Genomic DNA, 10,693 nt, shown 5'->3' with positions numbered 1-10,693 from the left:
CAAACCTTTTTTTCAACCTGTGAAATAAACCAACTTTATAACACCTGAGGAAACGGTTCTGGGTGAAGGCAAAAGCGCAAATAGGCTCTTTCACCTACAACTGTTCTTGTAGATATTATGTTGAACACTGAGTGTCAGTTACCATGTTATGAGTTCAAATTTAATTCAAAATGAGTTTGTTTCAACAAATGCAAATTTTAACAGTAGTGGCAGTGGCCAGACTATTATTCTCTCAGTAACAAAAAGATCACAAGGGCAAATAATTTTCCAGTGCAATCATCTAATAACAGAAAAAGCAGACATTCGTTGTTGTAAAATATATTTCTAAAGCAACCTTTCCAATTTATTGAACTTTAAAGTTGTTTTTAATCAGTTAGAGACTTCTCAATGGAATGAGGTTTGCCCTGTTTGTCTATATATTAACCCAGTGTTTCCCAACCCTGTTCCTGGCGGCACAACACTGCGTGTTTTCTTTGTCTCCCTAATCAAACACACCCGATTCAACCCATCAGCTCATTAACCCACCTGATTATGAGCTGATGGGTTGAATCAGGTGTGTTTGATAAGGGAGACAAAGAATACACGCAGTGTTGGTGTGCCGCCAGGAACAGGGTTGGGAAACCATTATAACTTCTCAGTAGGTGATGGGGCACCTGACCTCAGAATAGGCCAATGGTGCTTTAAAGCTCTTCTGAACTATGGACACATATTTCTGATGAGTCAGTTTTGTTGACATGACAGTTAGCAAAGTTTACTGTCCTGTTAACTTGACCATTCTCTATGTCGTTTACAATTATGATTTATACACTGTAAATAAAATACTATAATTTCATAATTATGTTGGCTTGCGAAAGCTAATACTGTTAAACTAGGCTATTTAAACTTGTAAAGCATCATAAAGTAAGGGATGACTTCAAAACCAGGAGAATAAATTCGCCCCTCGTTCCCTTGAGATTTTCTCAGGGTTTTATAATTGTGCTTGAGTAAAATAAAGCCAGTGGTAAACATAACTTGATGATACTTTGACGTTTTGTTCTACAATAGATTACACATAGCGAAAATTAGACTGGGTACAGTTGAGACACTTTTTGTGTCTTAATTTTTCACACAAAAATAGATACTGAAAAGACGTGAATTTTCACATGACATGCCACATGACATTTCATTAGATTGTAGACTAAGATATTATCAATCAATATTACTCATAAGTAGTTTATATTTTCCACAATTAGCTCATAAAAATAAGTTGTTTTTTGTCTTAACTTTGTCTCAACTGTACCAATATGTGGTACAGTTGAGACAGTACCATGGTACAGTTAAGACACCCATTTTTAATGATGTAAAGGTAACTAATCGTTCATTGAAAATATAATAAATAAAGACAAATAAAAAAAATATAACAATTGGGCAACATCTTTTTTATTAATCCATTCAAATTCATTAATTTTATTTTAATTGGCACTGGTTAAATTTTATAAAACAGAAACAATTTATTTTCTTTATTCATTAATAATACACAGTTTAATTATCACAAATACCAAATTTTATTTCATTTGCGGCTTATGCTGGCTAATTATGACATTTAACCTGTTATTATCACACTGAACAACTAAACAGTGTGTTTCCTAATTGAACTCTATCGCGGGTACAGTTGAGATAGTGTCTCAACTGTAGGCTACCCCGCTGGCCACCTCGAACATTTCTCTAGATTTTGCAGTGACCATGTATGACACAATACCATGAAATATGCCCGTTTTTAGGGCACATAATAACGTTTGTGATTATACCAGTTACGTTTAACAGTCATATAATGATTAAGCTATTGTGGAGTGTGCATGGTTAAGTGAACGTCTTACCTTAAAAAAAAAACTTTTGCCAATATCTTTGGATCGGAGATGCGTCCATTGATCAAATTTCCCATGATCAAAGAGGATACTAATATGCATGTGCACAGCAAAAATCACAACTTTTGCTGGCTGCGCACGCAAGTTATTTAAGGTGTCTCAACTGTACGTATCTGTACCCGTCCTACCCTGAATTTGGAAGCAGATAAGTTTATTTTTCAAAACATATGTTTCTGACAATTAGATAACTAAGACAGTTTGAGGTGTGAGCAGTGGCGGCTGGTGAAAATTATTGTAGGGGGGGCTGAATAAGAGGGGGGTCTGGGGGTTCCCCCCCAGAAGATTTTGAAATTAGTAGATGTGATTTCCTGCATTCTGGTGCATTTTAGGCCTTAGGCCATGCCCTTACCTATACCAATAAAATAACTTAAACCAGTCAATACCAATGGTCAAATAATACAATAATAATAATAACAGTTTGACAGTTAATGATAATGAACAAGTTGCATGTTTATTATGCTCTGTGTGCTGACAGAAAAAGTGCAAACGCATAATATTGATAAATTATAATATAATAATAATTATAATACCTATAGGTAATACAAAAAAATAATAGGTAATACAACAATCTAGTTTAATCAACCCCCAGCTGTAGACTACATATTTTTGACAAATTGACAATTGGATAATGGATAACAACGTGTTGATACTAGAGAAAGAGAGAGAGAAAAGGCTCTGAAAGAGAGGTTGGGACAACATTCTTGATTGTAACACCCAAGTATGAGAAGAAAGTTGATTTTAACTAGTATGAAACACAGTAATCTATCTCAGAACTTAAAAACATCAAAAACAAAGCAAACACACAGGTATTAATATTCCTATAACTATTTTAATATCAAATGTGTGTGAAACAGTGTTTATGTGTGTGTGTGTGTGTGTGTGTGTGTGTGTGTGTGAGTGAGTGAGTGAGTGAGTGAGTGAGTGACAGAGCGACTAACTTTACATTATTTCCACTCGACGTCACTGGCGCTGCCATTCTTCTCTCATCTGAGGTAAAAAAAAAATGTCCCGTGGTGCGCGTGCACAGTGCACTCCCCTAATCTGATACTGTGGGCGATATTTTCAGCGCCCCCAAACCATAAAATTTGACGGCGCTGATTGGCGAAATATAAACTTTTTTGCATAGCAACCGGGGAACCATTGGCTTAAATTCCAGCACTGTGGGGCTGAGCGAACTGGCGCCCTGACAAGACAGCCTATTGGCTATACTACTACACCAACATGATAAAAGTAACGAAAGTGAATGCAAATATCATTCTGGTGAGTTCAAAACACTTTTAAAAGTAAAACCATTATTAGCATATAATTAACAAAGATTATTTTTCAAAATGATAAATTATAATATATATATTAAAAAAACAGACAGACAGGTCGGAGGGAGGGCGGCGCCCCAGCGCCCTCTATGGGCGAGCCGCCCCTGGGTGTGAGTGTGTGCAGTTTACGATGTAGAACATCGTATTAACAGAGTGTAAGGAATGCCTTTCCTAAGACTGAATTTAGGAATTCGAAACTGCAGTAAAACAATAAAAACTCACTAATCTGTAAAAGAGATCAAAGGGACAGAGGGCACCACACAACTGGCCCAACCTGATATCTTCCCCCCATGTTGTGGTTCTTGACTCTGCACAATATCTTCTCTCCTCCAGCGCTCATTCAGGCATTCAAATCTCACAAACCTGCCTCCAGCTGTGTTACGCAAGGGCAAAATAAATACTTCTGGCGCGAATGGTAAAATTGTTTCATTCCTGCAGCAGCAGAACAGGCAGAACAAGAAAACAACGCCTGTTCTTCTGTTGTGGGAGATGCCCCAATAAAGATTTGGGTGATAGGTGTTTTTCTTTGCTTGTGAATCTAAGGTTTTCCCTTTTTCATGTTTGGTATCATTTTAAGTGTCTCAGTGCGATTGGTAAAATTGTCTTAATTTCATTACAGTTATTGGAAATAGGAGAAAGATTGAGAACTTAGGAGAATCCAGTTCTCCTCCAAGGGTGATGTCTTTTCAAGATATCTCCCCTCTCCCCCGAGACCAGGTGTTACCCCCTGGGGTATAGGAATGGACCCAAAACAAACTCTGAAAGCTATTGGTACAACCCTTTTGTTCTGGTCTGGGTATTTAAGGCTAGGTAACAGAGCAGTCTTCGGGAACCTGTAACCAGGAAAACCCCCATAGCCTACAGTGCTGTGTCAGTGTTTTCCCAGTGGAAAACACTCACACACTACTGTGTGTCTCTGTCCGCGTTGCTCTGTCAGGAATGCATTGTTTACTTTTAGAATCATCTTTGAGTAATTGATGTCATGTATTTACTATTTCTGAATTGGCTGTTAATTGCTTGGGTAATTGACATGATACATTTTTTCCTGACAAATAAATGTTACATCTTGATTTACTCTGGAGTATTCTGACGTCATTATTTTAGTAAATTATAGGAGGCTGGTGCTACCGCAAATCTTGCAGGATAGGTCAAACTAAAGGCACAGATGTGAATGGAGCAGCAGTAGGCACGTCCTCTGAAGACCTTTTGATTTCTGTCTATCACTGATTTAGCAAGTTGTATGGAAGTGGCTAAAATAAACTACATTCTTTATACGTGTGAGCAGTGTGTCCGTGAGAAACACGATCTGGCCGCCGTGATCTCTGTGCGGCATCGGGTCCATAATGAACGAATAATTGAAAGTGTAAGAAACACAGACATATCAAAGATCTAAATTAAATTATAATCAATAGTTATGGATATTTTCTAATAAGAAACACAATCTAAACTTGATCATCAGTAAAAATTGGAGTCAGATTGAGCGTAGAGCTAAAGCAATAGGCCTATTGAAACTAAATTCTAATAAATTAAGTGAACTTCACTGGAGCGCTGAAAAGACATACGCGCATTATCCCTTCGCCCAGCCATTGGATTCCGTCCTTGGGCCAATGGGTGGTCCTTACAGAGTATTATCAAGATATGTTTACCACAGGCTTTATTTTAGTCATACATTTAAAATCCCATTATAAACCTCAAAGGAAAATCTCCATGGAACCAGCAGCGAATTAGTCTTTCGGGGTTTGTCTATTTTTACTATTTTTATTTACTCTAAAAAAAAACTGAGTCTGCAGATGCGCATAACCGGTAAGTAGCAAATCTCGATGGCTAGCATGAATCGTCAGAGCAGCGAACTAAGCGGCTGCTTAGGACCTCGCCGCCACCAGGGGGCCCCCTATATGGTAGTCGCCGCTCAAAGACTGTAGATAATATTGGGGGCGCGCCCCTCTGGTGGGGAATAAAGACGTGACAGGTGGGCCGTATAGGATTAACCAAATTCTACTAATTTGGTTAAATAAACAAATAGTCGACTAGAAACAACTTTAGTCGGAGGCAGGCAGCCCTTATCCACATATTTTCGAGCCAGCAGGGTTGAGCGCGGGACCGAGCGGAATGAAATGCAAATGAATTCAGACATGCGCTCTCCGCTCACATGCTCTGATTGGAACAAAAGAATATTGAAATAATGAATCATTAGTTTATATCTCATGCACTGCAAATCATTTTAATCCCATATCAAACACAGTAGCCTTTGTTATATCTATTTTATGTTATGTCGATACCAATTAGGCCTACTAATCTCCCGAAGCATCGATTCTAGCCAAGTGGCCACTTTCACTTCTGCTCAAAGTCGCGTTGACAAACACCACACGTGACGCACTCGTCGCTCTGGTTAAATAGCAAAAGTGAAGTTAATGTCGGAGAATAGCGCGGACACGCATTAAAAACACACCGCGAGCAGGCATCTCGGAGAATAGCGCGGACACGCGCTACACACCGCGAGCGAGCAAGTCGGAGAAAGCGCGGACACGCATTGATTTAAAATACACACCGCGAGCAGGCATCTCGGAGAATAGCGCGACACACGCTTCACACTGTGAGCAGGCTGCAGGCACCCAAAAGATTGTTTGACTATCAATATCCCTTACATCACTCATTTTTACAATTATTTTAGAGGTGAAAACAGACTTAAGGAACAGGCTCCAAGGTAGGTACCATTTAGCAGCATATGCTCAGCATCAAAGGTGTTTGTTGTTTGGACAGACCTGCCCCCACTGCTAATTAAAATCCTAAAGGAATGTTAAAATGTAAATGTAAATATTAACATTGGGTACTATAAACTTTCAAAACAAAGTATTTAACTTATTATTAAACATTATTATTATAACATCGTCATATTGATATAAATAAACAAAATAGTTTTTTAAGCCAAGAACAGACCATATTTCAAACAGAAAAAAATAAACAGAAAATACCTTGAATGACTTAAAACGTCTCATCTTGCTTTGCAAAGAACACAGGAAAAGGGAATCCTTACTCTTGCTGCTAACTCTTGATACGGCATGTTTGTCTCCTGATTTTTGAAACAAGTGTTTCATATAGCTACACAAGCTTTGGAATTTGCTCAGTGATGCATACTTTCCCACAACAACAGCTCTGTGTCTACTGACCAAACCATGTGAAACTCTCACTCGCTCTTTCTGTTTTTCTCCAGCCGGGAGTCATTATGACAAAAAAAATGATAAATCAGTCTCAAAATTAAAACTGCCCAATGAGTTCTAGTGTCAAGAACTCAGTGTTCTAGTGTTCCTCACCTCTTTTCCACTCAATACTTTAGTGCTTGATAAGCTTAAAATATGTTTGACAGCCATATCAATCCAAAGAAGAGGGCAAAATAATTAAAACTGCTGTACATGGTGTGTAGGGCCTAAATATATTTTTACAGCCTTCATCATATAAAAATATTTAAATTCAAGTAGTTTATTTGTCATTTGTGCAGGGTACGCTGGGCTTTGAAATTATGACAAGGCTCCAGGTCACAGAATGCAAAGATGGTGCAGTACAACATACAAACAGACAAGACGGGCCGGGCATTATGCAGACAAAGCGATCTACAAATAGAATAGAATACAGCCTACTCTTCAATATAATAATGTATTGACAAATGGATTCAGACTGATAGCTGTAATGCTGAAATTAATTTAGGATTAATAAGACCATGAAGTTATAAATTGACAGATAAAGTTTGTGTTGGTCTTTGTAGCAGCCTGTAGATATGCACCTTATAGGTGTGCATATTTAGGGGTAAATATAAGTAAGATTCAATGCGTATTTGGCGTGCTGTCTGGAGGGAGGGTTCCGAGCTCGGAATTCTGCCCGAACCCAGAGTACTCCCCTCGTATGTAAGTGATTTTTTAGAAAGAGGAGTGTGGAGGGATGCTGCAAACTGCCAATGGATCGAGGTAAGACTGCTGAGTCTATAGCTACCCTCTTCTCATTGGTTGCTGATTGCTGTCCACTCGTGTTAATTATCTGAACGTGCTCCTCCCGAACTTAGTTAATAAAACTTCATGTATTGTGAACCTTTTTGTGGAAAAAAAAAAGAAAGGTGCAAAGATGTCCTTTTAAGGGTGCTGTCACAAGCTGTTGGACCCAGAGGTTTTTTTTCTCTGCACCCAGACAATCTGAAATACACACATTATGTTGCACAATCAGTAGTCTGCATGTGATTAAATTGAAGTGTCCCACACGCAGGAGTATCTCTTTGTTGGAAACAGAGAAATATAGATAAATAAAAGCTAAATAAAATTTTAGCAAATAAAACTGATTTTGAATCTAAAACATTAACTTGATTTGACCACTTGAGGACGCTGTAAAACCATTTTAAATTGGCTCCTGATTTGAGCCTTATTATAACAGTCCTGTAATTACACGACACAGTTTTCAACTAAAAATGTAAACGCATTTCAATGGGCTATGCACGCGAGCCCCAAAGGACAAGGCTGGTCGTCCATGAGAAGGACCAGCCCGTTCCTTTGGGGCTCCAATGGTGGCAGCGCTTGTGAGGTGTGGGGGACCCAAGGAGATTGCCTCGGCAGGGAAACCCTCACGTCAATCCTCAGATCACCCTCAGATCATCTGACCATGCGCATAAAAATGTGTATTCTGAGGTCCAAAATAAATGCTAGATTGGGGCATAGGCTAGGGGACTGCGCCTCCCTGAGGTATAAGCAAGTCTCGACCTCTGCTCTGTTATAGTCATATTCCCGCAATGGAAACATTAACTATTCACAAAAGTTGCCTCAGTCAGTGTGCTGAATGCCCAAACACGAGAAGAAACTTTTGTGGCCATCTGCTGGCGCCAGGAAATGGCCGCATCCATTAAAGGGGTGGTTTACTGCTTTTTTCTTTGCATGATTGTGTTTATGGGGTGCAATATAACATGCATTTGAGGTTTTTCTTTTTTAAAAAAGTCTTATTTTTCATAAATTTCACCTTTATTGTAAGCCACTTTCTCTTCTGTCATTTGAACGACCGGTTGACTTCTTGAGTCTATGAAACCACTCCCAAACAGGCAGTGGGCTCAGATTGGTTAGTTTGGGTCGGTGTGTTGTGATTGGCTAAACTGTACTGCACGTTGTCCGGAAAATTCACAGCTATTACCTTTACAGGCGAAGTTGCATGTGTTGTTGATGTCAAATGTAAATAATGGTGTCGATACTGTATCAGTATGAGCCAGAATCAGATCCAGAAAGCAGCAATGAAGAGAGGCAAGCAGAACCTCACCACACATGGCTCTTACAAAACGTTTCTGAATTGTAATTTGCCTATATTTTTTGTTTAACTTTATACACGTTTGGCTTACACAAAATAGCATCGAACTAACTTGATACTATATACAAACAGCGTTGGCACTGGTTTACATTCTTGATCAAATCGAAAAATAACAACATAAAGTATAAATACATGAAAAATACATTTACAACATACAAAATTCAGGTCCAAAATGTTTGTATGCGTTAGTCGTAGACACGAAATAGCATAATTAGTAGCCTAGTGGCTATAAAGCCAGCGCTGGCATTTGATAAAACTAAAACATGTCTAAAATTAGACACGCAAATACATTTAAAATGATTAAGTCTGAGCCTACTTACAGGTTGTGGCCCAACAACTGCTGCCTCTGGTTTTAAAGTTGGAACTGCTTCATGTTTTAGTAACAGTTTCTTGTTGAATCCAACATTGAATTTGTGGAGATTCTGGAAGCAGTTTTTCTTAAAAAGCCATGTAATTTTTAGGAACATAATCAAACATAAATTGTATCCATTTTTGACGAACTACAACGTCCGTGGGGAGCCCGAACACAGAAGACCTGACAGCTGGATGAACATTTCCATATTATCATTCTTTTCCCAAAATGCTGGGGCAGATATACAACAGGTATTCACTTACCACAGACAATGATGAGCAGCTTCAAAGTCTGTTAGAAACGTTGGTTGGTTGTTCCAAACTCATTAAAATTACTAAGATTGTGTGTGTGTGTGTGTGTGTGTGTGTGTGTTTGTAAGTGTGCCATGATGCTAAATATCCAGCACGTTTTTAAGAATTTTGAGAGTAGTCTAAAATTTTAATTCTGTTCAGGCTCAGAACTATAAATTAGTTCTGAGCCTGTTGATCGCCAACTAGTAGTGAAATCATCACAAATCTATTGATTTTTGTTGAATTTTTATAATTATTTCTGTGGAATGAGTATAGTGTTTGGTGAAAAGAATGGCATATTGACTGATGTAATAACTTAGGGGAATAGTTGATTGCCAGTGAAGTAAAGATGAAAATATTGGAAAAAAGTGAGAAACGCCAATTTTTTGCATTAAATTGATGCAAAATCATGTAGAAATGTGTTTTAGGAGTTTTTTTTTTTTTGCTTCAGTGGATATTGCCAGCACATGTGTTCTGTGTATCTGGAATACATTGAATGACAACCCAACCCAAAATATTTTTTTTTCACATTTGTCTGATAAAACATAAAGGGTGCAAACACTAAAATAGCCAGATTTTTTTTTTCGCAATATTTCCGGCAGAGCAGACCCTCCAATTATTTGTTTTTTGGGTCAAATTTTACAGAAAAAACACAAATAAAAAATGGCAGACCATGTCAGGTTCAACCAATTTTTGAGACTTTGGCTCCCCGATTATATATACTTACATCAAAAAATAAGTACAATGTATTATTGTGTTCCTGTTGTATAATAAAACACATTTGCTGCTCTCGAGGTGTGATACGTGTAAGGTTAGGGTCAGGTGTGGTGGTATGGGTAGGTATAAGGATAGGTTAAGGTGTGAGGGGAGGGTCAACTGTGTAATTACAAATGTAATTACATAAATTAATTATAGCTGTAATTACATGCTGGTATTTTAATATATAAGTACAACATAACAACATGTATGTAGGCTACACAATAAAAGTCCATTAATATCACATTATTAATTTCAATGTAAGTACTTAAAGCCACTTAATATAAAGTGTGGCCGATTAGTTTAAAGGGTACATATCATGCTTTTAAATCATTCATTTTTACAAATAAATCATACCGTTGTGGTCTATATAAAACATAACTGCAATGCTTGGGTCTGAATTCCTCATTATTATAGCTCCACAGGCCCCTTTTCTACCCCTTTTCTGATGTGCGTCTTTGAGCAACCCGCTTCAAAGCGGCCACTTTAAATAAAAAGGAGATGTGTCATACCCCGCCCGCTCTCCAGGTCGATGAGTTCACAGTCAGTTCAACTCCCCCGTTCGGCCATTATTGTAGTTTGATTAGAGATATACGATTATATATGATACCTTCAAAGAACATTTTTATTCACACGTTAATAAAATGTCAACAACAGAAGACTTGTCCATCAAGCCTAACATATTCGAGCCAATGCGAGCGAGTTGATAAAGACGACGACGAACCTGCAGAACAACCTCTTAGGATG

The sequence above is a fragment of the Pimephales promelas genome, chromosome 1, assembly GCF_988280905.1.
Source record: "Pimephales promelas chromosome 1, fPimPro1.hap1.1, whole genome shotgun sequence".
Taxonomy (NCBI): Eukaryota; Metazoa; Chordata; class Actinopteri; order Cypriniformes; family Leuciscidae; genus Pimephales; species Pimephales promelas.
This window is presented reverse-complemented; position numbering follows the sequence as displayed.